Raw genomic sequence first — 22,632 nt, forward strand, 5'->3', positions numbered from 1 at the left:
TTGAAAGTGAATTTGACATAGTGATAGAAGAAGAGAAGAGCAGAACATTTTAACAAGCAACAAGTCAATTACTTTGGAGTAAAGTCCATCCAGGAGAACATGCTGTTTAGGAGTTATCAGTGATTCACAGATTCTAATTTTCCATGTGACCAAAGAAGAGTATTGCTACACTACTGATCTCTGCCTGAGAAAATAACCCTGAATAAAGCTAAAAATAGTACTAACTCAAAAAAGATAGAAAAAAGCATGAAACATCCTCTACCACATTTTTGACTTAACATCTGCGTAAACACTAAAGTTATCATGAAGCAGAACTCTGCCAGGTCCCTGGGGACCATAAGCCATGTCCCCTAGCTTCCATGTAGAGCAATAAAGCCCCCAGAGTAAAGTCTCTGTGCAGCTAAGTGTCTGAACACTAATTACTGAGACTCTGCTTAAACACCTACTTCATACAAAGGAATTGCTGTTTCATGCTGACTGTTATGCTGTTCAAAATTGAATGCCTTTTGCCTTTTTTTTTTTTTTTTTTTTTTACTAATAATTGGAGAACTACTTATCCATACCTTTATTTCTGGGAAAATTGCTCAGAGCTAATCACAAGAGGTGTAGATGACAGGACAGCACATGGGACATGCCCAAGAATTTCAGGCCATTCCCTTCCCTCACTTATGCTGGCCATTTTGTTTTTGCTGTGTCACCTACTAAGAGAAGAGGCTTCTCCATCTCACTTGACAGACTGACATGTGCTTTGCAGATAAACTCTAATGCCAGAAGAGGTTTCCAACCTTTTGCTATAACATGACTAGAAGTGAATGATGAACAGTCACAGAAAAATGTTCTGAAATATTTTCTCAATTACTACATCTGCCCCTGCATTTTCATGCCAATTACTGCAGTCCTTTCTACAAGCTCTTTTTTCTTCAGAGGGTCTAAAGAATGCAGAGAAGGGCTGGGCAGAAGCAGGAAAGCTGTATTTCCAGGTTGTATTCTTACTGTCTCACAGAAGTTCACTCGTTGACCCAAGGCAAGCAAAACACACCCCCTTTTCCTATCAGTCCCAGAAGAGTGGGAACCTCTCTCTTCTGTAAAGCACTTTCAGACCTACTGACAATAAGAGCAGTGTAAGAAGTAAGTAAGTATTATTACAACCTCTCTTCTTCACTACAGGAAATCCCACACAGATCAGATATCTAGAAAACATGACTATAAATAAAGTTTGCACTGAAATATCTACATATATGCCTATCACATGCCCCACGATAAACAACAAAGCAATAGGTTTCTTCTTTTCCTTCTCTTGTTTAATTAATCTGAAACTCAAATCTTAAAAGGAATTATATGCTTGCCTAGCTTTAATCACAACTAATCCCATTGATCTCAATGGGATTAGGAAATTTAGAAAGTTTTTGCTGTTGACTGTAATATTAGTATACAAACAAAACACATATCCAGCTACAAGAATGTTCTTTTAATACCCTTATGGACTCAACCCAATAGATGATATCTATCTTCCGGTCCACTAAAGGTCACTGCATCCCAGATCTCTACCAGGTTGACCTATTTTCTGAATCCCCCTAACAAAAAAAGCACTCCTACTACATGTTGCAGTCACAATAAAGATATTGCTTACCATAGCTGATGAAACCCTCTGCCTGCATTGCTAGCATGACAGCAGCACATAACACTGAAGGCCTGCTTCATACCCTCTTCAAAAAACCAATAAATACACAGAATTTAGCTAGTCAGACAAGTGTAACGTTTTAGATGACTTTCTCATCCCCTAACCCAGAAAAAAAAAAATCTTCACCCTTCTAAAACGAATTGAGGGTGATATAAAATTGTTTTTTCATTAATAACTAGATTGTGATAATTTAGGAAATAGATAAACTTTTGCATAATGTTGCAATGTTAAAAACCGTGCCCTATAGCCTCTGTCATTTTATCAGTCTACCATTCAGTAGAGACTGAAAAATGCAATGATTGCTATCCATTCCCATTACCTTCTGGAAATCTATCAATGTCATAAATTGCTTGAGAGCAGGGAAAAACAGAGGTTTTGAAAGAAAAGTAATTATATCAGCTACTCCCTTCTAACTTTAGAGCTCAATACTTTTCATCTTAATGAACAACACTCAAGTACCACACAGGACAGCCTCTCATGAAGAGTTAGTCTGCATTTCAGTGTGCTTCAGCAGTCAAGTAGTTGTGAAGTACAACTCATCTGTTAAAATTGTCCTCAGAGAGCAAACTCCTTTTCCGAGGCATCAGCCACTAGAGGGGGTATTTGGTATCTTACCTAAAACCCGATTAAAAAGTAAATTAAAAATATTAAGAAGGTTACAGAAAACCTCTAAAAGCATATTTCCCACAGTATTGCAACTGCACATTCGATTCTATGCAAAGTGTTTTAGGAAGAACAACGCTTTATTTGTGTATAACTGAATACAATGCAAAAGCAAACCCCACATCTCACAATTCCTAGGTTTACCCACATCAAACCCTGCGATTCCTGCACAGATGTAGTTTTATATGCAAAGACAGCTAAAATACCACTAGTTTTGATTTGACTGTACAGTCAGTCAGATCTGAGCACGCCAAAACCAGACCCTTTAAGCATGCCAAGTAGAACAGTACTCAGGCTCACACTCAGGGTTAAAAAGCAAGCGAAAGAACAACCTACAAATTGGTTCCTATTTACAACTGTCTGCCTCTTTACAGATTCACCATCACTAGATTTATTGTTGCATAAAGTCTCCAAAAGGACCACAAAAAACTGTCATCAAATTGGTCCAACATCAGGCAAAGTATAAGACTACTTGGCTAAAGCCACTCCAAAGCTACTTATATTTAAAACATGTCTAAAGAAAGATGGACATATATTTCAGCTCCTGAACATAAGTGTGCAATGAATACAAAACTCGTAATAAATTATAAACCAACTTGATGATTGAATTCACACAACGCCACTAGCTGCAGAGAGTACAGGATGGATTGTGCCAGGATATTAATGGTATCATAGCTTCTACATACTTTTTTAAATCTCATCCATTTGGGACCAGTGAAGCTGCTGGCAATTTCAAAGACCCTCTCCAAAAATCTATGTAAAAATAACTATAATTGGGTAATAGACTTAAACACCACCCCTGCCTTCTTTATTTCCTTACAGTCTGCCTTCAAAGATGTGAGCTAGAAGGTTTTACTGAAGCTGACTGCCTGTTCAGAGTAGTATTTTAAATGCACAGCTTACTCAGAACCAGCATTGCCGTGTAACCGGATAAGAGAACCCAGTATCACTCTTCTTTCCTCTGCCACATCATAGTGGACTATTACTTTATAACAACTGTGGCTGAACAAAGGGATAATTTTCTGTCACAGGCAGGATCTGCACAAGCACCTGATTTTGAAATGACTAAAACAGCTATTGTGAAGATTCAAGCGCAGACAATGCTCTGGGCACTGGAAGAGGGAAATATACCTTTTAAAAGAGGCAGAAAAATAACAGGATCATGAAAACAGGAGGATTTCCAGGAATGAATGCTTCCATTTGAAACATAATGCAAACATTTCTCTCTTTTTCCCTGATTTTACTAGGCTGTACCCATCCCATTTTTTCTCCCATATTTTGGTGAAATGAGTTAACAGTTACATTTTTAAGAGAAAAGCTTTGTCCCCCACCTCAAGTTCATGCCCTTAACTGCATCATTCCTTTAAACAGCCAAAGAGGTCGCTGAGTTCTGAAAAGAAGACTGTGGCTTTACTGAACTACCACCCTCCTGTGCCACCAACAGTAACATAAACACAATTCTAAAATGTCACAGCATTACTTTTTTCAGCCTTTCTCCTTTCTAAAATGTCTGTCTAAATACCTTCTTCTCTTCTTAGCTTCTTTCTGCTAACTAAACTCAAGAAAGCATTTTGAGGTTCTGGGAAAGAAGGCTGGAAGATTAATATTTATTATTTAAGCCATCCATATCTCAGGCATGACTGTGGCCCCTCCATAAAACTAGTTTCAAACACAAAATTTCTTTATCACTAGAAATGGAAAACACAAGGCACCTTACATTAATATGATAAACACAAACAGTACAGGTGGGCATCTCTAAGTTGTCACTGATTTATGGATGCCCATCTAAGACATTAGATACTAAATCTCTGTTCTTCCCTCCCATGGTCAGACTTGAGTACATAAAGGCAGAAGCAGAACCTCAGCAGCTCAGAAAATGTGAATGACAACTGTCAGCAATAATCCATTCTCAGATCCACTGGTTTTGTTTAGGATCAAATTGAGTTGGACAAAGAATGTGACAGTGTGGCCAAATCACAGCTTGAGCCAAACTTAGAGATCATAAGCCATTTACTACACTTGCTATAAGGTTGGATGGCTTTTTATCTTGATGGATCTGTTTTTCACTCTGGAATAGGAAAGTTTATTCCAGATAGGCATATAAGCCATAAAAAGATCATCTACGAGCTGGATATTCAAAATAATAGTCATGAGCATGCAGTAAAGGAATGTGCTTTGCACTTCTTTTTCTTAGAACAGCAGAATGGCTTGGCTTGGAAGGAACCTTTAAAGATCATCTAGTCCACCCCCCCTGCTACGAGTGTGATGTTTCCCTTTTTCCAGCCACTGGGACCTTCACCTGATTGCCACGACTTTTCAAGTATGATGGAGAGTGACTTGGCAACTGCATCAGTTCTTCCTGTTCATAATGATTCTCTTGATGAAAAAGGCCACCAGTCAGTAGGGTTATATGAGATCCCACAGGCAAAAGATGAAGAGTCTCATTGAGTAGTGATTTAACCAAAAGAAACTTGAACTCTGGTTTATCTGCACCTTCATGCTTCCTTAGGAGTTGACAACTTAAGAGCACCTAGGATAGGAGGACTTTCCCTCCTGTGCTTAAAGAGAAGAAAATTTTGTTTCTGATATTACAGGTGATTTGATGGTGGGAAGGTCCAGCCATCCCAAGCGACAGGGATGGGTGACATGAAGCAGACCATCAGCTGTTTCTGAAAGGCGCTCCCTGCCTGAGTACATGAACACAAAAAAGAAAAAAAGGTGACTCATACATCTCCCCCGTGCAAAATTCAGCCTTCTTCAAAGATACCAGCTGTGTCCATCAGTATCCTTTCTGATGAAGTCTTATCAGAAAAACTGGGCTCAGAGCAGCCAGAGAATTACGTGGCCACATCCCCTGCTTATGGGGCAAGAGGAGAAAGGAAGCTCTTACCTACCCTAAAACAAAGGATAAGCCACTTTAAGCCCTGTTTATATTATCATATAATACGGCTATTTTTATGGTTCTTTTGCTATGTCTTTATTTTATCTATATTGTGAATATTACTAGGTCAGACTGTCACCAGGACCTATTCAAGAAGAACTGGGTTGGAAACACATGGCAGAATACTATTATTTTTAAACAATAAGTAGAGTCAGGCAAATGACCTATTTTTTTTGAAAATATTTATTCAAAAACCCTCAGCCTTAAGGTCTCATTTCAGATGCCAGGCATATAAGAACAGGCAGTACATCTTAATTTGCAAATACTGGACTAAATGCATAGATAGCTATTTCTTTTCTCCAAGCAAGTAAATAAATCTAAAACAGACTTTAAAAAAAAATCCAAATGAAAAACACATTTCCTAGGGCAAACATTTTCAGTAACTGCTGGGATCGGTTATCCTGACTTTTGGATGATGAACCTGAGACATTGCAGATACCTCGGGACTGTTTTTAACACATACTGCACTCCGGGACTGCAAATACAAGTACTCCATACTTACCAAAACCAGGCCTAACTCTGTCTCACACTGAACAAGAATGAAAGTAGAAAAAGCCCATAATGACCTACAACGTCAGAAGTGTATCACTCTGGTTTCTAGCCTCATCACTTAACAGTGAATTATCAACAGTATGGAATTCCTTTTATCCATGTTCCAATTACCTGAGTTCTTCACAGATTTTTGCCACTAAAGAATCAAAACTTTAGAGGAAGACAAAAACCAGGAATTAATTTGCTGTCTCTATCCAAATTTTATTAATCTGGTTTACTGGCAACAACAAAACCAAAACAAATAAACAAACCACAACCCCTCCACCTCAATCCTTCATACATTTATATCTTCTGTCACCAAGAGCAAACACTAAGTACAGAGAGATCTCTAACATGCTGATCCCACTTCCAGCTGTACACAATTGTGCTGTGTCTGAGAAAAATCAGCTAATTATTCCAAAGACAAGTACAAGCAAGCTACCAAGATCTCAATGTTCATCACCAAATAACGGTCTGTCACTAATCAGCGTCAGAGCCTGCAAAGGACAGTAAATACTGACTAAAAGCTGCTTTCCCTAGCAACAGAAAGGGAAATATCACTTCTAACAGAGCTAAGAGACATCCATGACATTTTAACTAGAATGACTGTGGTCTCAACTTACCCCTCACATACTGTAGTACCTCTTCCTTTCTGTTACTTGGGAATTATTCAATAATCCATGTTCTTTCTGGCAGCTTTTCTCTCCTCTCATTCACAGAACAGAGGTAATGACTAGATGATAAAGATACCTCTATACCCACATATTTCACAGAGAGGGAAAGCTAATAATGTGGTAACATTACTTAAGCCATGCGAAGTTCTTATTTTATTAGCCAGTGCTGTGCAGCCTTTAATTTAGCATTTAGGTTAGTTACTATAATAGGAACATTAGCTGCCACAAACTGGCTCCTTATAACTGGTTAATAAAGCTACGCTGAGAAGAAAGAAAAAAAAAAGAAAAAACTTATGCTAATTGTTCAACTCATGTTGTTAAAGTGGTGGGTTGTGCTCATCTGGAGGAACAGGATTAGCAAATGCATTTCATTATCTTTCCCAGTCAGGTGCGTTTTCTGCAATGTTTTCTAATTAGCACAGTAGATCTCTGAGTTGCAAACACTAGTCTAAGGAACACTTAAGTTCACTTAGACAAGGAGCCAAAGCTCTTTTTGCTTAGAGAGCAGAGAGAAAACAAGTCAAATATACATTTTTCTTTTTATTATAATTGCACTTATTTTATAGAGCTTTAAGATAGAAGTCCCACACTTTGGCTTTACAGGCATGAGAACATTTGCCACAGTTCAAGGCCAGCTCCAGAGGCATGACACAGCTCCTCAACAACCTTTGTTCTGCTAAGTTACAACAAGGCATGAGTATTTCCAGAGTGGGGTTTTGTTGATTTTGTTTTTTGTTGGTTTTTTTTAACTAGAGGATTAAACTGCAAGAGTGCCTTGGCTTTCACACTGTTTTTCTTTCCTAAGCCCTATTGCTTCCCCACTCAGTGAAGAAACCTTTTTAGTGCCTCACTTAATAAGGTGTACTATGAGCTTAATGTAAGTTCTTTTAACACTCTACCTGCAAGTTTCAGAAAGAACTATGGTTGCCTGAAAATCCAAGGTGAAAGTTTTCCACAATCCTGCATACGTTGATGTTTCTGTATGCTGTGTAAAACACAGGAACTCCTTCCTCATGCCATCATTCTCCCACTATCACATCCATCCAACCTCTGTTAGTTTCTCTATTTATTCCCAATTTTGTTTAGTTTTATCTCCTGTTGCCCGACTGCTGACTTCGCCAAGGATGGCAGTGCAGAGACAGCTTCAGTGGACCACAGTAGTGATAATGGCAAACACTCTCTTGAAGCTTCCTACAACTAACCTGCACAATACAGAGTACAATATTCCCACTACAAGATGGATGAAACTCAGGTGACTTTAGAGCCATCATTAAAAAGCAAAAATGCCAACCTGCATTCCAGTCCTGCGTCTTACTAACATCCTGACACCATGGTGCAAGATGGAAAACTATTCCCATTTTAATTTGAAAACTGGATAATTATTATCAGTTAATTTATCCATTTATCTTCACTTGTTTTGACAAGGCCGGTAAACTTTTAGTGCAGAGAGCAAAGGAATCCTATTCTCATCTGCAGAGCTTAGTTTTCAAAGTCTGAGGATACAGCACATATTCTTCACGACAAAAAAAAAGTCTGCCCTTTGATATTTAAAATTAAATTACTTAGAGCTGAAGGAGGTGGTCTTTTTGGCTCATTGGGTTTGGGGGAGTCAGGAGTGGGTGTTATTTTCACAGCACAAATAGGAAAATAACGAGAACACTAAGAAGTTGAAAACTACAAATATTGAGTCTCCTTTCTAGCTCTACAAAATAAGCACTGTCAGTCCTTTAAGGATAACACAAACCATACTTCATTGAATTAAACTCCAACTCTTTACAAATGGTAACTCAGTTCACTCTTTGAAGGAACAGAGATTTGTATCAGAAAACAAGTTTCTTGACCATTTAAATGTGAACCCCGGAAGAAGAGTCTAGAAAAATCAGCACTCCAGAATAAGGGAAGTTTCCTGATCCAATAGCAAGAAATTTTGAAGTATTTTACTAAAAATTATAATTGCATTAGTAATATATAATAATTTATTTATTAATAATTATTCTTTTAAGTGATACGCAGTACTTGTGACAGTTTTTAGTAAGACTAAGGCTTTCTTACATGTGCTGAAAATAGTTTAATTAACCCATTTATATAATTAATAATCTATTAATCCATTGGTCTTCATATGATGAAGATTAAACTTCAAGTTGGATTTACATTATTGAAACATATTTGTCTTCATTTTCTCATTTATCGACACAAATGACAGAAAGATGTTCAAACCCTGTGTTATTGATTTTTGGCACAATGTCATTCCGCATTCACAACTGTAACCCCAGATCCAACAGTTGAAAGACTATCTTTATTCCACAAAACTTAATTTGACAAATCAGTGCAAGGAAATGGAAAAAAATTGTTTCACACAAAATCAGTTCATTAAACTGTTGCCCTAATTAATACTGGTTGGTTGGGGTTCTTCAACAAGCTTCAACACAAAAGTTCAGCAGGATGCCAGGAGTTACATAAAGGCTGAGCTTGTCCTTTCACTGTGTAGAGGCTACGCATCTTCTTTTTTTTTTAACCTAGAGATAAGTGATAGCTATGACTAGAACATAAAGTAATTAAGTGTTAATGTGTTTTACACACGGATTCTGTACCATATCTGACTACATAAAAATCACCTTTCTCCCACCAAATGAAATATGGCCCCACCATGTCCCTTTACGAAAGGAAAATATTCTCATTCTCACTTTACACATGGGGAAACTGTGGTACAGCCTGCTTGATGGTCTGCTGTTTCAGAAGGGAGCACCAAATGACTACAGTAAACATGGATTTTCACAGGACTGGAAGGAAGCTCAGCGTTTCTAAAAAGAAGTCCAGTTTGTAGTAAAGGTTTTATATGATCTCTCATCATGCAGTGCCCGGGCCACTCGAAGATGCTACTTGGTTAATTCCACATCATTTACAGGCTAGCACTCTGCTTCACTGCAACCAGGGCGTTATTCCAAACAAAGGGCTTTTCCCTTTTTTCCCTCGTCTCTGCTTCCTCCTCCCCAGATGGCGGCCCGGACCCTTTGGTGCGGAGGGTGTCGGAGCAGCTAGGACAACGTGACTTGCAGGACTCCCCCAATCCTCCGCAACCGAGGGGGAAACGCCGGTGGCGAGCAATCCTGGGGAGGCGAGGAACAGAAAAGGAAAACCCTCTTCCAAATCCTAATCACGGCTAGCACGGATTAAGCCATAGGCACTAACCTCTTCAACTGCCAGAAGAGAAACGCGTCCTGTTCAATGATCTTCCGCTCCCCGCAGCTCCTCCTTATACAACGCTCCGCAGCTCCGGCATTTCACCGCCCGCACGCCCCGTCCTGGCGTGGCGGCAACACCCCCTGGGCCGGGAATCCAATACGGCGCTGCAGGGGCGGGCCGAAGCCGGGGGCAGCTGGTGCAGCGCTGAGACTGGGAGCAAAGCTCCCGGGAAGCTGCACGTGGCTAGCCGGGAGCTGGCACCTCCCCGGGGACCTGGGCAAGACCCCCCCCGGTTTTAAGCGCAGTGGTCCCTCTGATGCAGGATTTCCAAACTGATAAAGTACATAGCAATAAACCCTGTTTATACGCTTAATATGCCTCTGTAGCTGCAGCCGTTGAGAAATAATAGGAAACAAGGAATTTAGGATTGTCTGTGTATTGAAATCAGCTACAATAGAATGCTGAACTAACAGACCACAAGGATGCTTGGCAGAACGCCCAAGATAGGGCCAGAAGGATGAATAAACAGGGGCAACTCATGAGTCTAAAGTGCCAACTGGGTGAAAGGTGATTTTGGCAGGGGGAGAATGAAAACACTGACTAAAGAGGAGGAAGAGACTGAACATGTGGAGTAATTTACGTAAGTGAGAAAAACAGTTAACCACTACAATTACAGAATATTCAGAGTTGGAAATGACCCACAAGGATCAAGAGATCCAATTCTAAAGTGAATCACACATATGGGGATTGAGCCTACAACCTTGGTGTTATTAGCACCATGCTCTGACCAAACTGAGCTAAGAAGTTATAATACTAATTAAAGAGAGAACTATGCAACTTGTAGCCAATGAATACTGATACTTTCGTTTGCTAAAACATATAAAGTTTTGATGATTAGGGAACTAGCATTTTGTGGGTTATCACCTAGCTCCTTACTTTGCACAAACTAGAATAAAGAAATAGAGATTCCTCTCCTCTGTGTGTGAATTGGCATTGCACACCAGGTAAGGAGCCCATGTTAGGGGCAACAACCCCAGCCAGGCACTCCCAGAGCCCACTTGTGCGATGGTTTGCAGACACTGTCTATCAGCAGTGCTTGTGTCTGCACAGCTGCAGCCATAGGGTTCATGTTGCAGGATGGATCTGTGCTCAGGAAAGTGGGAGTTTCAAGAGTGCCAAGTGGGAAAGAAATCACTGTGCCTGGCTTTGCCCATGCAGGAGGCATGCAGAGAGCAGTTGCTAGGACAAACGTTCAACAAGCTCTTACTCAAGACTATTTGCCTCCTTTTCTACTGGGATTGCTTCGGGGCACACAACATAGTGTGCATAAGCATTAGTTTTCCCTAGGAGAGACACCTTTTACCCACATCTTACTCCCAGCCTCTTTACTTGCCATTTCTTAGCTACATGCAACAGGATTTTCAGCTGCTCTTTTTGGGGCTTGGAAGATAAAAGCCTGTGAGGGTACAGCTATTTCCAGCAGTTCCTGCAGTGAACCATGTATGAAATGAGGCTGGTCTGAATTCCACAAATCTTTCTACACCATGCTGATGATGGGCATTCATACAGTAGAACCTAAAACTGTGTTACATTGAGACTACAGGCACAAAGGATAAAATTCTGTACCCTGTCATCTTAAATATATACTGGAAATACCTCTAGAGAACCTTTTTTTTGTTTTGCACACAAGTGTGCTCAAGTGAACTTGTTTCTGGTAAATCTTGGAGTGTGCTGTGTAAAGTATCATACTAAAAGAAGCTCATCTTCCTACAGAAATTAAAAATCCAGTGCATCTCTGATTCTATAACGTCTTTATTCTAAAATTATGAAGGTTGTGATTTGGAGAGTGACATACCCTTCTTTCTTTGTTTTCTTATTTCTGACCTACGAACTTCCTCATTAGAAAGATTACAGGAACTCAGCCTCCCCTAGCTGTGTTTTGTTTGCCAGTCCCATCTTCTAAGCCAGTTATAGAGTTTTAACCATTGCAAAACTTCCATGGTCTAATATAACTTCAACTGCACATAGGGTTTATGATGACATTACTACACTGGTTGTTTCAAATAAGTTATAGAATGTTTCAAAACTCTCTCCATCCCCTCTCAAACACAGCGTATTACCCACAGGCTAAAGTACTAATTATGCCTCAGCAGCTTTAGTTTCAGTTGTTACAAAAATGAAATAAGAAGGAGCTCCAAAAAGGAACTGAAAAATCATACACAAAACTAATGAACAGGAAGTTAAAGTCTGAAGGTCTTCAACATATGTGTGGTATTACATAAAGGAAGATTGGCAGACCAGGTAATACGATATTTAAACATGTACATTGTGAGTTCAACAAATAGGACAGTTAATGACTGGAATGTGACTGTATGCTTAGCACAAAGTAATTAATCAATTAGCGCATGAGAGGAAACCATAATGCATAACAGAACATATGATAGAATGCATATGGGAGTGATTAGAGGCAGATGTAACTCAGAGCCTTTGGATTCAGTAACTATGCTCCTATTTGTACAGCCACTCGATCTACAGGACATGGGACCTGTTCACTGTCATAATTAATTTTGTCAAAAAAAAAAAAAAAAAAGAAAATCCCACCTTCTTTTCAAATTAATCAGATCCCAAAATAAATGGAAGTCGCACAACACACAGTCAAACAGGACGGCAAAACTGCCTCTTTCCATGACACCCGTAGTTGAGTTAGCTTAAACCAGTCCTGTCCCTACCTGCTGTTTGATCCCTAAATGACAGCCTCAAGCTCCCTTTCCAATAGGATTGTTTATTTATTCAGGCAGTTAGATAAAAACCCCAACATTTAAGTGAGCTCCAGACCTGGACAAGATGGGGGACAGGGAGTTTCCTGTAGTGGTGGAATGAGATTTGGGCCCTCCCACAAGTGTTGGCAGCTGAGCCACTGGCAACATGCCATATTACCCTACTGCAGAAACTTTTTAGGGTCAAGCTGTTATGGAGGAGGGGGATCGGCAGCTCTCCCAGCTCCTGAGCACAACATGAGAAAAGAGGAATGGTGTTACCCATAAACCCCTTGAAATGACACATCATAACAGAGGAAGGAGAGAGGCAAAGCCACAATTTTGAGTTTGATCTAGGCAGCACCAAGAGTGGACCATTCAAATCCAGGTGTGCAACACAGAAAATTCCACAGATTTTTCTGTGGGGAAAAGGTTCCAAACAAAACACAACACAAACCCCAAACCGTAACTTTAGTGTTTGAATTTTCTGTGATTTATGGCTGAGAGGAGCTGCTGTGCAGCACTGATGGCCTCTTCTCTGCACATTCATCTTTGCTAATCTCAGGGGTCAAGAAACCAGGTGAAGGCTTCTTTCTGCTCTTGCCTGGGCTGAGACCAAACGGTCTTGGTGTGCCCAGGGCTGTTAGTAGGAGAGCTGGTGGAAGTCACCCCAAGTCATGCAGCCTTCCCTTCCAAGGCTCCAGAGATACAAGGGCAGAAAGCTGTAGCCTAAACTGTGTTGCACTAGCACCTTGTTGAGCTTGTCTGTCCTCTGGCATCCTTCAGGGCAACCAGTGTAAATCTGAGCTGCTTTCTTAGGAAATTCAGGCTTTGCCCAAACTGGGGCTTGCTGGAGGGAAAGGTCAAGGAAGGGCTCTCACTTGTGCTGCCAGTGCCATGGAAGGCCCCAGAGCAAGAGGGCATTTCTTGGCTCCTGGGATCCTGTCTTCACAGTCTAGCCTTGCAGGTTAGCAAAATACACACAAATATCCTGGCACATTCCAGTACTGACTTTCACTCCAAACCTTCACATTTTCTGTAAGCAGAATTCTGATTTTTCCTTCTGCTTGGAAGGAAATTGATTCCCTTGGTTGATGTACTTGGCAGAAAGGTTCTCCTTGCATAGGAATGCTTCCTGGCAGCCTGAAACTCTTCTGCCCACCAACCCATTTTGTCCCACTGGATCATGAGAACCACAGCATAAAAGCAGCACCTTTCTCTTCTCTGGGAGGAGCTGGTTTCACAGCCCAGCCATCTGCACCTGACACGATGCAGATGGTCCCTGGAGGGAGGTTGTAGCTAAGTGAGGGTCATAATATTAGCCCAAGGAACAAACAACATGACCAGAGGAAATTACCTCAAATTGTACCATGGGAGGTTTAGATTGGATCTCTAGGAAATATTCCTTCAACAAAAAGGATATCAAGCTTGGGAACACACTGCCTATGGCAATGGCTGAGTTACCACCCTCAGAAAGGTTTAAAAGTCATGTGCATGTGGCATTTCAGGACCTGACTGATTGGTGGAGTAGGCACTGTTATGTTTGCAGTTGGACTGTGTGATCTTCAGGGACTTTTTCAACCCCAGTGACGCAGAGATTTAAGTGTAGCTCAACCAGTGTGGAGTCAAGGCTTAGACTCAATGATGCTCAAGGGTACCTTCTAACATGGGTATCTATGAGATTGCCAATGGAAGCAGCTGATAAGAAAGACGAAAGATCAAGGGAAGTTCTTTGGAGAAGATTCAATAGAAAGCAGCCTTAACCAGTACACCAGGGCCACTCTGAGTGGCTGAGCTGGGGTGGGGACAAAGGGTGGAGTTGGCTGGATTGTGATATGCTGTGGCACCTGTGACATCATGGGGGGACATGTCACAATGGGGGCAGCTATAAAAGGCCCCAGCAGGTAATGCTGGCCCTGTATTGCTTGGGCAAGCGGTGAGTGCACATGTGGCAGGGAGGCCACACTAGGGACAAGGGCTGGGGCAGAAACACTGCACTCAAGGCTGGGTTCTCCTCCTGCATGCAGAGATAGCACCTCAAGGCAGAGCCCTGACCAGGGTACGGTGCTGCTGCTGCTGCTGGGGCCTTCCTGTCCCCCTGTCCTTCCTGCCCCCAGATCCCTGGGATTCCCATCTCTGCTGCCCCCCACTGCCAGCTGCCTCCCTCCCTGTCCCCCTCAAGGCCTTCTCTCGTCCTTCTGCAGACCATGGATTCCTGGGTATTCTGGTTCTTGCTCTTGCAAAGCGTAGTCCAGTACCCACAGCCTGTGGGTGACGGTTTGGATAGCGTGACGCGTCTGCGAATGGAGGCATATGCAAAGCTCCAGGAACAGGAGAGGATTCAGCTGGAGCGGGAGGAGGAGCAGCACATGCTGATGCAGAGTGGTGCATCCTCGGGAGACCTGTTCTGGTCTGCCTTGCAGCCCTGGCAGGTCTGGACATTTGCTGGGCTCTTGGTTCTTCTCTTGGCCATATGGTTTATGTGGAGGAAAAGAGGCTGTGAGGCAGAAATCAGTAGCGAGGAAGAGAAGGAAAAGGAGAAGGAGGAAGTGGAGGAGGAAGAGGAAGAGATATGGGCATATGATCTGAGATGGCTTCTAGATGAGCGCATACAGTGGCCTGTACACGACCTGCAAACAGGTTGCAACAGGACAATGGCCCTGATAGACAGCTTCACAAGTATCATTGGGCGCGCCTTGGCTGGAACTTTCTACCCGGTGCTGCAACAAGCCATTGGTTTTGGCAGTGCCTTCGAAGGTTGGACAGCTCGTGAGGAGGAAATTTTGTACCGTGTGCTCATACCCCTGAGTCCTCCCATAGGCCATACCTTCCACCTGGAGCGTGACACTGATCAGCAGAAGCCAGGCAGGAACTTCCGTGTCCGTGTGGAGCTGGAGTGCAACTGCCCAGAGGAGAATGAGGGTGTGAACCTACTGTGCTTCCTGCACCACCCTGATGTGGTTAGGAGGAGTACTCGGCAGCCCAACCTCCTAGACAGCCTGTGCACTGGCTTCTACCTCGATGTGCATAAAATTGTCCTCTGGTTCTGTGCACTGGTGAGAGCAAGCTGGCGGCGCTTGCCCCAGTCACGCAGTTGGCATTTAGTGCTGCAGGCCTCTGCACGCTCCTGCAACCTCAGGCTGAACAACAACCAAGAAAGCTTCCTGGTTAAGGTGCTGTTTGGGGTGCAGCGACACACCTCAGACATCTTTATCACCAGCCGGCCTCGAGGGGCCCAGACACCAAGCACAATGTGGCCTGAGACCTATGCCATTGCAGAGACAAAGTTCTTCACACACATGGCCAGGCAGACCCCCCAGGACAGCTCGCACCTCAAATGCCTGCAGCTCCTTGCCCGTGTTCTTGCGCACAAGGACTTTCCCTTCCATTCCGTCAAGACCATCATCATGCAGATGCTGAACACCGTACCAGTGTCACGGTGGCACAGGAGATATTTCCTGCTTCAGCTGTCGGATGCCCTGGAGCAGTTGCACTTATCTCTAAAAGAGAAACACCTGGACCATTTTATTTTGGGCAACCAGAGGCTTCCAGAGGAGATCAGATTGCCCCAAGATGTACAAAGAGCTAGGCCACCCAACCTCTTCTATGCCCTGATTCAGGATCCGGACGCCCACTCCCAGGCAATGCAAGCCTACTTTGATCTGCACCATCGCCTGGCAAGAGTGCTGGCCTATGGCCAGTTTTAGTGGGGCTCATAGAATCACAGAATCACTAGGTTGGAAGGTTTAAGGTCATCAAGTGCAACCCATGCCTTAACATCACCTCAACTAAACCATGACACTGACGCAATATCCAATCTTTTTTTAAACACGTCCAGGGATGGTGACTCCAGAACCTCCCTCAGGCAGACAATTCCAGTACTTTATCACTCTTTCAGTGAAAAACTCTTTCCTAACATCCAGCCTGAATTTCCCTTGGCGCAGCTTAAGACTATGTCCACTCATTCTGTCACTACCTGTTCTGACATACTAATACTCTGTAGTTACTGCATTTATGAGAGGCAAGATTTTTATTACTTAGACATATTTATAAAATATATATTATATACATACTGTATTTTATACAAAACAATAATTTAACAGATAAAATGCAAACTAAAAATTTATTATATATAATTCCTATACAATTACACAGAATAATATATATTTGTAATTAAATGTTTATTAAATACATAAAATGTTATATAATGAAAAAATTATCATAATAAGTACAATAATAAAACAATACAAATTTAGTATGTATATTAAGTTACTATCTATTGTGACAATATTAACACTGTAGTTATTAATTAACGCTGTATTTATGACAGGAAAGTTTTCTGTTACATAAATATATTTTAAATATATATAATGCATACCACATATAATATTTTTCTACAGAAATATGGCTATATACAGTGTCACTATCTGTTTGGACACATATTATTTTAATGCTCTATAGTTAGTACATGTATGACTGGCAAGCATGAAACTGCTTTGCTGTTGTTTCAATAAAATGCAATCTTGCAGAATCTGGAGTGTGCAAGACTTTCTTCATCTCAAACAAACCTACAGTACTGGTAGATGTCACATGATGGCAATCTGGGCTCATAAAGTCTCCCCTTGAACTCAGCCAAACTTACAGTGTTGAATTGGTTCTAATTAGAAATTAAGCCCACCTGCCTCTGGCCCCTCTGATCCCAGAATCACAGAATGGCTTGACTTGGAAGGGTCCTTAGAAATTGTCTTGTTGCAACCCTGCTGCCAAGAGCAGGGATGCCTTCCACCAGGCCAGGTTGCTCCAAGCCCCATCCAACCTGGCCTGGAACACTGCCAGGGATGGGCAGCCACAGCCTCTGTGGGCACTGAGGCCCAGGGCCTCACCAGCCTCAGAGGCCAGAATTTCTTCCACATCTCCAGCCTAAGCCCGCCCTCTGTCAGTGGGAAGCCACTGCCCTTGGTGCCGTCCCTCCAGGCCCTTGTACACAGCCCCTCTGCAGGTCTCCAGTGAGCCTCGTGCAGGGACTGAAAGGCTGCAGGATGGTGCACCAGAAGAAGCCCTTGGAAAGCACTGGGGGCCAGGAGTGCTACTGTTGTGGCAGCAAGCAGGGCATGGTGTGGCTGTCAGGGCAGGAGGGCTCTGAGGCCCTGCCAGTGGGCTCCCACAGCCCTGCATCCCTCATGGCTGAGGCAGCTTCGCAGGCACAGCTGGCTGGGGACACGCGGCCAGTGTGGTGCCAACCTCAGGGGAGTTCCTGTTCTGGGGCCAGTCATTTGTGGCTGTGAGATGTCACCAGCCAATAGTGCCCAATATGGCCATAGTAACACTGGTGTCTTATGTTGGCTGTCTCTCCACGTAGAAATAGCAGAGGGGATATCTATAAATAATAAGTACAGTAATTTCACGAATACAAGCCGCACCAATTTGACCAAAAGTTTGGTGGAAACCCGGAAGTGCGGCTAATATTCGAGGGTGGCTAATACATGAACAATATTCTAAAAGCTGCCAACACGGAAGTGAGAGCCCGTGGCAGCCCCAAGCCAAGCTGGAGCCCGGCCGGCCCCGGCTGAGGTGGGAAAGCCTGGCAGAGGCAGGGCAAGCAGTGTGGGGGGCGGGCGGCAGAGCCTGAGCCAGCAGGGCGGGGCAGGGGGGGCGGCAGAGCCCAGGCCAGCAGGGCAGGGGAGCCCGGGAGAACTGGGGCGAGCATGGCAGAAGCAGGAAGCCCGGCAGGTGGGGCTGCCTGGCAGCGGGGGAAGCCCAGCAGAATCGGGGCCACCAGCGTGGGGGAGCCCGGCGGTGCGGGGGCCTGCAGTGCCGGCCAGGGTGAGCAAACGCGGCGGCGGTGCAGACGGGAGGGGGCGGCTGGCGTGCCTGGCAGCGGCGGCGGTGGCTGGCCCGCCGGCAGGGTGAGTAAATGCAGCAGCGGGGCGGCCGGCGTGCCTGGCAGCGGCGGCGGCGGCTGGCCCGCCGGCAGGACGAGCAAACGCGGCAGCGGGGCGGTGCTGACAGGAGAGGGGGGCCAGTGAGCCCGGCGGCGGCTGCAGCACCACCCGGCCGGCCCCGTCGGCAACCATGAGTGGGCTGAGCCTTCCTGGCCCCGCCCCGAGCCAGTAAACCCTGCTATGCCACGATCCTGTTACTAATTGGCCAATTTGTGAAAGCTGCGCACAGATTCTTGCTACGAACGAAAGTGCGGCTAATATTCGGGGTGCGGCTTATCTATTGACAAAGACAGCAACATTGTCGAGGCACCGGAAGTGCGGCTTATACTCCGTGCGGCTTGTATTCGTGAAACTACTGTACCTTTCAGTACCAATAAAGCTTCATCAATATTGGGTGCTTAATTCACAGCTATCATCATTGCAAAAAGGAAAAAGGGCTAGCAGGGGTAGGTAAGCCAACACAGGCACAGCTGGGAACTGAAGACAAGTTTTTGGCACAGAATCTTTGTTCAGGTCTAAAATGTATGAAATATATTTTTCAGAGAGTAATTAGATATGTAGGAGTCAGACCACGCTGAAAATAAAGGCAACTGATTTCCACAAAGAAGGGACAGTAGTGGAAAGGCAGGATGAGAGGAAGAACTAAAAAAAACCTGCAGCTTTGCATACAAAACAGTCTCTTAACAGGGCTTCTTAGGAGTGTAAGAAGAGGCTGGGCCATTCACTCCTTTTTTGTTCTCTATTTCTCATTGTCTCTTTTTTGGTCATATCTGCATGTACTTTTGTTCTGCTAATTGTCTTTCCATACCATGTTTCTCCCTACTCTCACCTTCCACAATTCCAGCCATGTTACAAGTCCTAGCAAGCAGAAATATTAATTAATTCAGCTACTATGTAGAAACCTCTCACTTTTCATTTTTTTTGTCAGGAGCAATGAAGCAATGCAATGATGCAATCAGCTTCTGATGGTAGAAGTTGACTGGAAACTGCTAGAAGCCTGCCATGGGAATAAACAGTTTTATTGTCGAGAATGAAATAGCAGAAAGTATTCCACTAAATCACAACAGTAAGGCAAAAGTTGTAAATAAGAAGCTGGAAGCTACTTGTATAACAGAACAAACTGACTCAGCAGCACTCTGAGAATAATGCCCGACTCAACTCAGCAGGAAGCACATACAATAAATATCAAAGCAGGTAGGATGCACTAAGGAACAGCAGCAGAACACACTCTGACATTATTGGTACACTCATCATTTAATTTCAGAGAATCAAAACTGTGAGCCAAGGCTTGGGATCATGTAATCCAGCACTGCTAACACACACACTTTACAAACACCATAGCCTAAGTGCTGAGCTCAGGGACAGTGCTGAACAGCTCTCTTAAATAAACTCCAACAGGGACACCAGCTTACACAGAACAATGGGGAGGGATGAATCTGGAATGAAGAAGATGAGCTAAAGACAGCGGTGATTAATTTAAATATTAATATCACTGTGTGGAATCAGATGGCCAGATTAGATACAGAAATTTCTTTGGGGATTGTTGGATAGACACTGTTGGTTTTTTCAGTTTTATTTGAGTGCACAAGAGTGCTTTCATGGCGTCTCTTGTTCTGGAAAAAAATAATAATAAAGCACCACAAAAAAGAGTGGATCCCAGGCAGCAAGTTCAGGTATGGCCTGGAAGACCAGCACGGAGCTGAGGGGATGCGGGTTGTGGGGAAGCCTGTGCAGCAATGCCGGCTGGGGACCGCACCTCTCTCTTCACAGGCTTCCCACAATGGCGCCAGACCTCGGGCACAGACTGAGGAAATCCTCAACCTTGCCATTGAGAAGAGGGACCCTCGGAAAATGCTGCTTGAGACACACACAGCCAGCCCCAGTGTTGCCGTGACATGATACCACAATATAAGAAAGCTATTAACCTATTAAAGAGTGCCCAAAGGAGGGCAGCCAAGATAGTGAAGGGCCATGAGGGGAAGCCATACAAGGAGTGGCTGATGTCACTTCGTCTGTCCAACCTGGAGGAGACTGAGGGGAGAACTCATCAGAGACTACAATTTCATCGTGAAGGGAAGAGGAGGGACAGGCACTGATCTCTTTTCTCTGGTGACATGACGCGAGGGACTGGCCTGGAATTGCATCAGGGTAAGTTTAGGTCGGATATCAAGATAAAATTCTTCCCCCAGAGGGTGGTTGGGTACTGGAACAGGCTCTCTAGGGAAGTGGTCACAGCACCAAGTCTGACACAGTTCAAGAAGCGTCTGGACAACGCTCTCGCGTGCATGGACTCTTGGGGCTGTTCTGTGCAGTGCCAGGAGTTGGACTCGATGATCCCTGCGGGTCCCTTCCGAGTCAGGAGGCGCTGTAACACCCTTCCCTCCCGTCCGCCGTTCGCAGCGCCTGCCGCCATCGCCCCCTGCCGCGCCCCGCCGGCACCGCAGCAATGGCGGCCCCCGCGCCGCCCGCGTGAGCCCGACGCCGGCCACGGCTGCCGTGAGTGGGGATGGGCGGGCGAGCCCAGGGCGCGGCCAGGGCAGGCCCCGCCGCCGCTCCCGCCGGCACCGCCGCACCCGAACGAGCCCCGCCGACTCTCCCGGCGGGCTCGGCCCGGCGCAAAATGGCCGCGGGGGGCGGCCGGGGCCCCGCGGGGGCGGGAAGAGGCGCGGGAGGGGGTTTGCACCGGGGGAGTGCGACGGGGCCCCGGGCACAGCAGAGAGCGGCGGGCGCCTGCAAGGCGGCGGGGGTCAAACCGGGGGCACCGACCGGTGGCATCACAACGAGTGGCATCATGCTCAGTGACCCCGAGAGCGTGAACACATTTCTCCTCCCGCCCTGTTAATGGTATTCGCACTTAAGATACCTCTCGGCCGCCTTCAGAAGAGGTGTGCGAGGCAAGTTTATCTGGCAAGCTGCAAAGAAAGCCTGGTACACAGTAATCAGGACTACAGCAAAAAACATCTCGTTGCTTAAATAGGCCCAGGCCAGCGTGCCCTGCACTGTGGGGAATTCGGTGGCAGGAGCACAGCCAGAGGAAATGTGAAGAGGTCGGGCGAACATAAAGCAAGTTGGTTGCAGTGACTCATCCATGTGGTAGGGAATCTGCAATCAGATTCACTTTGTTGTTCAGGTGCAGCTGGTGAAGCAGTCAGGTTGTCTTGAGCAGGTTAAATGTTCAAACACTGCAAAGAATGGGATTGCTGTGTTTCTTTCTGTATAAAATTTGGAATTTCCCTGTTTAAGTCTGCTGTGATCACTGAAACAAGTAAGATTTCCCCTATCCGTTCTTACTGGTGAGGCTGGTTGCTCCTTCTTTCCAGCCTAGTTGGTTTCTTTCTGCTCATTCACGTGAACTCTATGTGCAAGAAGAGAGCATGTAACTTGAAGTATGAGTGTCCTGGGTTGCTTCTTTTAGAGCCAGTTTTTGATGAAGTGTTGAAACAAATTTCAAAAATCCGTAGTACAACCTCAAAGGGTGGAGTAATAGCAGGCTGCGACAGCAAGGTGGCCCTGTTCCACCGCCCAGCTGAACATCGTGCATCAGACTTAGGAATCAGCTGGCTTTTTCAAAGTTGATTTTTTTCCAGTGCATCAAGGCTTTCTGGACATGGCATGCACTGCAGCTGCACAGCCCAGTAGTAGGATGGGAAAAGTGGCATGAGCAGCCCCGTTCCAGCAGCAACTTCTCAGACCTGCACTTAAATCTAGTGTTAAACTGCAACTACTCTTTGACTCTAAACTTCGACTCAAATTTGAACAGTAAACCAGTGTTTCATATCGTGCAGTAGAACGTGTCAAGGGTTCTCAAACTTTACTGGGGTGTGATAGAGAAAGATACATGCATGTTGACAGATAACAAAATACTGCCTTTCTGCCTAGACATCCTTTTGCTATTTAAGACTTGAGAAAAATTGCTGCTCTCACTATCTCCATTGTTTAAGTGCTGAAATACCCCAGATCAGCCAAATTCTATTAAACACGAAGTGCAAAGGAAAGTTATCTTAAACAAGCAATGTACCAACTGAAAAGTTGTATTTACTCCCCAAGGAAGAAAGGATTCTTACAAAGGGGGAAGGAGGGGGAACATTAGCCAAACTTAATGTGTCATTTTTTCATTAGATGAGCTTTAGACTACTGTAAATTGAATGAAAAAACATGGAGAAGGGAGATAAGGAGCTTTTGGGATTAAAAATAAAAATAAACCCCAAAGCCTTCATTACTATCTTACAGCTTTTTCTAAGTAGTACTTTGCTGTTGCAGT

At 44.3% G+C, this 22,632-nt stretch overlaps 2 protein-coding genes across 5 annotated transcripts in view; one reads left to right on the forward strand and one right to left on the reverse strand.

Moving 5' to 3' along the window:
- The window catches only part of LOC117000998 (biliverdin reductase A-like), a 31,230-nt gene extending 21,332 nt beyond the window's left edge, over positions 1-9,898 (reverse strand). Inside the window, exon 1 of the mRNA XM_033069134.2 lies at positions 9,680-9,898. The gene's annotated coding sequence lies outside the window, so the exon portion shown is untranslated. The remainder of the gene's footprint in view (positions 1-9,679) is intronic.
- Positions 9,899-20,371: 10,473 nt separating this feature from the next.
- Positions 20,372-22,632, forward strand: part of LOC117000330 (cytochrome c oxidase assembly factor 1 homolog) — a 57,252-nt gene continuing 54,991 nt past the window's right edge. For 3 of the 4 annotated variants that reach the window (XM_033067891.2, XM_033067913.2, XM_033067905.1), the window contains exon 1: positions 20,802-20,867. The gene's annotated coding sequence lies outside the window, so the exon portion shown is untranslated. Of the gene's footprint in view, positions 20,520-20,801; positions 20,868-22,632 lie in introns of those variants that run through there. The other variant, XM_033067899.2, reaches the window with a different exon arrangement.

Source organism: Catharus ustulatus, chromosome 1, assembly GCF_009819885.2.
Source record: "Catharus ustulatus isolate bCatUst1 chromosome 1, bCatUst1.pri.v2, whole genome shotgun sequence".
In the NCBI taxonomy this organism is placed as follows: Eukaryota; Metazoa; Chordata; class Aves; order Passeriformes; family Turdidae; genus Catharus; species Catharus ustulatus.